Genomic DNA, 4,873 nt, shown 5'->3' with positions numbered 1-4,873 from the left:
CGCCGGGCTCCGGAGCCAGCCGGGGCTGCAGCTAAGGCGTTGCCCGCCCCGCCCGGAACGCGCCACTCACCCGGCGCAGGCGGGGAGAGGACGGCGCCAGGCTGACCCCGCAGCCGTTGACTGGACCCCGCGGGCGCGGGCCCCCCAGACCGGCCGACAAAGCCCGCACCGCAGCCAGCCCGCCGCGGCCGGAAGTCGCAAGAAGCCCCGCCTGGGAAACTTCCTGCGGCGCTCTAGGAGCGCTAGGGATCGGCTCCCCTCTCGGTGGTGCGAACTTCCGGGCGTGGGGACTAAGACCCCGCGAGGGTCGCGGGGTTGCGGCAGACGCGGCCTCCTTACGCAGTTGAGAGGATTGCGGGCCGGGAAGCGCGGGCTCGGAAACTCGGGTCTGGAACTCGCGGCGAGGCCCGGCCGCAGCCCAAGACCAGCCTCTCAGGAGGCGAGGACCCAGGGGAGTGAATACCGTGAGGGCCAAACTTGACCTCCTTCTGCGCCCCAGAAAGGTGGGGAAGCGGCGCGCTGTGGGGTTTTTTGTTTTTCGGGTTTTGGTTTTTCTAAGACAGGGTCTCTCTCCGTCGCCCCGGCTGCAGTGCAGTGGCGCGATCTCGGCTCACTGCAGCCTCGACCTCCCGGGCTTAGGTGGTCCTCCCGTCTCGGCTTCCCAAAGCGCTGGGACCACAGGCGCGCGCCACCGCGCCTGCTCCTTGATTCTTGGTAGACATTACTCATGGCTAGAATGAGTCACAGTCCGAACTAATTACATTCCCCTGCCCCCCGCCAAAAAAAAAAATTATATTCGTATTTTTGGTTTTCTTTTCCGTTTTTCTGCTAGCACTGAGGAAACTTGTTTACCTAAATTGTTAGATGGGATTGGGAGGAATTTTGTTTTAGCAATGACACTCAATTTTTTTTTCCCCCGAGACGGAGTCTCGCCTGTCGCCAGGCTGTAGTGCTGGAATGCAGTGGCGTGATCTCGGCTCAATGCAACCTAGGGCTACCTGATTCAAGCGATTCTCCTGCCTCAGCCTCTGGAGTAGCTGGTTTTACAGGCACGCGCCACTACGTACAGCGAATTTTTGTATTTTTAGTAGAGACAGAGTTTCACCATGTTGGCCAGGATGATCTTGATCTCCTGATCTCGTGATCCGCCCGCCTTGGCCTCCCAAAGTGCTGGGATTACAGGTGTGAGCCACTGTGCCCAGCCGACTCTCCATTTCTTTAGCTCCTTCTGACTTACATTCAAAAAACATAACAGCAGTTTATCACCGAGTGTACGTAATGACCTGTCAGTTGACCACTTGAATAGGTCCTTTTTACATTTTGACAGAAGCAAACAAAGAATTAGAAGTGACCTAAAGTGCAAAACTACGTTAAGTCTTTCCCAGCCAATAAATTCACCTACTTTCCTAAAGTCAACTGCAGAGTTTTGAATTGTCCCTTTGATGAGGAGGACAGCCCAGGTACCAGGGCCAGGTACCAGGGTGAACAAAGGAAGAGAAGCAACGTGGGAGAAGGAGCTGTGGCCAAGGGGACACACTAGGTGCGTGCCCTCATCCAAAGACTGTCTACAGGAATTCCAGGGCAGAGTCCATGTGGAAGTCCTGCTGTGATTCTCCAGGGGCTCCCGACTCTTGGAAAGGCTTCTGTGTTCCAGGGCTGTGTGTGAAAGCCCTATATTGAGCAACCCCACCTTTCATCCAGGCCCGGAGACCTCAGCTGCTGCAACCCTATTGCCAGCTTACCATGGGACCCAGCTCTTAAGGCAAGAAGGGCTTGGGGCCTCTTCCCCACAGGGCTTACAGACCTTTCAGCCTCTGTGTCCGCAGGCCCAAAGAGCTTGAGAACACCACCTGAGTAGGTTGTCACAGATCAGCATCTGCCTTGTATACCTGACAAATGCTACTTCAGCCCCACCAACAGCTAACACATGGCTGCATCTTGGCACTTAATACTTTGTGTTTACTTGTTTGGTACTGATTGTCCCTGCCAGTAGAAAGGAAGCTCCGTGAGGTCAGGGACCCCCGTCTCGTTCTTGTCTAGCCCAGTGCTTGGCCCATGTGGACCTCGGCAACTGTGGTGGATGCTGCAATGAGAGGCCCAGGGAGAACCCTGCAGTGACAGGCTGGGTGTCCTAGTTGTTCGGGGTGTGGTAAGCAGTCTTCAGCCATCAGCTGCAACTTGCCAGGGTCACACTCTTCCCTGGGACAGCCCACGTTGCAAAGTCCTGGCCATCTTGGTCCAACCGAGGACAGCCCTGAGGGCCACTTCTGTTGCAGAGCTCCCTGTGGGGAACCAGTAGCCGCTATGCTTGATGGCATCACAGCCCAACTCCTGCCTCTTGTGTCTTCCCCTCCACAGGCCCAATACCACCCCGCGATAAGTCTGCTCCCCACTCAGGAACCCCCTTGAGCCACAACAGCTTTGTCAGGTAACTTCTAATATTATCTCCATTTTATAGATGAGGAAACTGAGAAATAGGGAAGCCAAATGACTCACCTAACGCATCAGCCAGGACATGCTGTAGGAGTCCACAGGTGTGGCCATCTGCCTCCAAAGCCCTTGACCTACAGCAAATACAAAGCCGAAACCAGGGGTGTGGCTGGAAGGCAAAAGGCCGGAAGGGAGGCTGCCATGCAAGATGAGGCTGATGCTGTTGCAATAACCAGAGCTCAAGAAAGGAAAGCTGTCCAAAGAAACTGCATTTAGTCAAAAAGGGAATTTGTAGGGATTTGAGGGCACGGAGCCATTCTGAAGACAAAGCAGAAATTCTGATAAAAGATCCCAAAACATAGTTTCAAGCTATCTGGGATGTGGAGTTTGGAAACAGGCCATGGGTGGTCTTGGTGTGAGAGCAAGCACAAAACTGTCTGGGAAAGTCCCCGAGGAGGGCCACTGTGCCTTCAGGCCATGAGCAGAACTTTCCTGCTTTAGGCGAATGGAATCTGGGGACAAGTTGATGAGAACGGAGGACTGAAGACAGCTTGGGAATGACAGTCTTTCCGAGATAACTGGGTGAGGCAGATTGTGTGGTCCCGGTCCAAGCCACACAGGAAGCCCACGCGGGCTTCTGAGCAGGAGTGTGACAAAAGCCAAATGATGCTGGAAAGACATGTTGGCTGCGAAGTGACCACGGAGGACAGAATGAGGACGGTGGCGATCGCAGCCACGCAGAAGAGCAGCTGGGGTGAGACTGGACCGAGCCGGGAAGGAGAGGCAGGGACCGGCTCTGAAGGCCGAGGGAGGGTCCACAGGAGGGTGGGGAGTGGACAGGAAATTGACATCCATGGTGACGCAGGGTGGGGCAGGTGGGAGAAAGGTAAAAGAAGAGAAGGCCACTTTGGGGCATAAGTTTGAGACCTTGTTGTTAAGTGAGTCCAAAGAATTAAAAGATTTTTTAAATCTTCTGGTAGCTGGAGAGGGACCCGAGACGAGAAGATGGGAGTTGTGGCAGTAGTGGCTATCTTGAGGGACAGACCCCAGGAGGAAATGAGAGATGCGTTCAAGGAGGGGCATCGCTGAGCCCACACTGGACTCAGGATGGATGAGACAGAGGCGGACTCAGGTGCCTGCAAGTGGAGAGAGAAGGTGGGGGTGGCCTGGAGGCAGGTCTCTTCAGACTATTGCAAAGCACATCCAAAAGTAAATGATGCCGGGTGCGGTGGCTGTTGCCTGTAATCCCAGCACTTTGGGAGGGTAAAGCAGGCAGATCAGCTGGACCAATGTGATGAAACCTTGTCTCTACTAAAAATACAAAAATTAGCTGGGTGTGGTGGCATGCACCTGTAATCCCAGCTACTCGGGAGGCTGAGGCAGGAGAATTGCTTCTGCCTGGGAGAAGCAATTCTGGGAACCTGGGAGGTGGAAGTTGCAGTGAGCCAAGATCATGCCATTGCACTCCAGCCTGGGCAACAAGAGCGGAACTCTGTCTCTAAAAAAGAAAAAAAAGAAAATGAGGTAGGAGGTGGAGCTCAACTCCAGAGGTGGGACTTGGACAAGGGACCCAACTGAAGACTAGCTAAAACAGGTCCAGGGCAGAAGAGCCTCCCATGAGGCACACCAACCAGTGCACCATGTCAGTTTACCATTGCCGCGACGGCACCAGAAGCTACCACCTCTTTCCATGGCAACAACCAGACAATGCGGAACTTACACTAATTCTAGAAAATTTTTTTTTTTTTTGAGATGGAGTCTTGCTCTGTTGCCCAGGCTGGAGTGCAGTGGCGTGATCATCTGCTCAGTGCAAGCTGTGCTTCCTGGGTTCACCCCATTCTCCTACCTCAGCCTCCTGAGTAGCTGGGACTAAGGAAGGAGACCACTACTACTCCTGCTGCCCTCCTCCCCCCACCTTGCCTAGTTCACAAGACAGGAGTAAAGAGAAAAACAAAAGTAAGATAAATAGCCAGACAACCTTGGCACCACCACCCGATCCTGGGAGTTAAACAAAGTAATAATAATAACATCAACCCCTGGCCTAAACTACTTGTGTTATCTGTAAATTCCAGACACTGTATGAAAAAAGCATTGTAAAACTTTTGTTCTACTAGCTGATGCATGTAGCCCCAGTCACGTTTCCCACGCTTGCTCGATTTATCACGACCCTGTCATGTGGACCCCTTAAAGTTGTAAGCCTTTAAAAAGGCCAAGTATTTCTTTCTCGGAGAGCTCGGCTTTTAAGACGCGAGTCTGCCGACACTCCCGGCCAAATAAAAAATCTCTTCGTTAATCCAGTGTCTGAGGAGTTTTGTCTGCGGCTCGTCCTGCTACAGGACTACAGGCACCCGCCACCACGCCCGGCTAATTTTTTGTATTTTTGGTAGAGACAGGGTTTCGCTATCTTGGCCAGGCTGTTCTTGAATTCCTGACCTAAGGAAAT

General features: G+C 53.4%; 1 protein-coding gene across 1 annotated transcript in view; it reads right to left on the bottom strand.

Moving 5' to 3' along the window:
• ZNF623 (zinc finger protein 623) overlaps positions 1-203 on the bottom strand; it is a 19,458-nt gene extending 19,255 nt beyond the window's left edge. Inside the window, exon 1 of the mRNA XM_017883619.1 lies at positions 71-203. The gene's annotated coding sequence lies outside the window, so the exon portion shown is untranslated. The remainder of the gene's footprint in view (positions 1-70) is intronic.
• Positions 204-4,873: the final 4,670 nt, after the last annotated feature.

Source organism: Rhinopithecus bieti, unplaced genomic scaffold (genome assembly GCF_001698545.2).
Source record: "Rhinopithecus bieti isolate Rb0 unplaced genomic scaffold, ASM169854v2 scaffold_13617, whole genome shotgun sequence".
In the NCBI taxonomy this organism is placed as follows: domain Eukaryota; kingdom Metazoa; phylum Chordata; class Mammalia; order Primates; family Cercopithecidae; genus Rhinopithecus; species Rhinopithecus bieti.
Note: the sequence above shows the minus strand (reverse complement) of the source record. Positions and strands in the feature narration are given on the sequence as shown.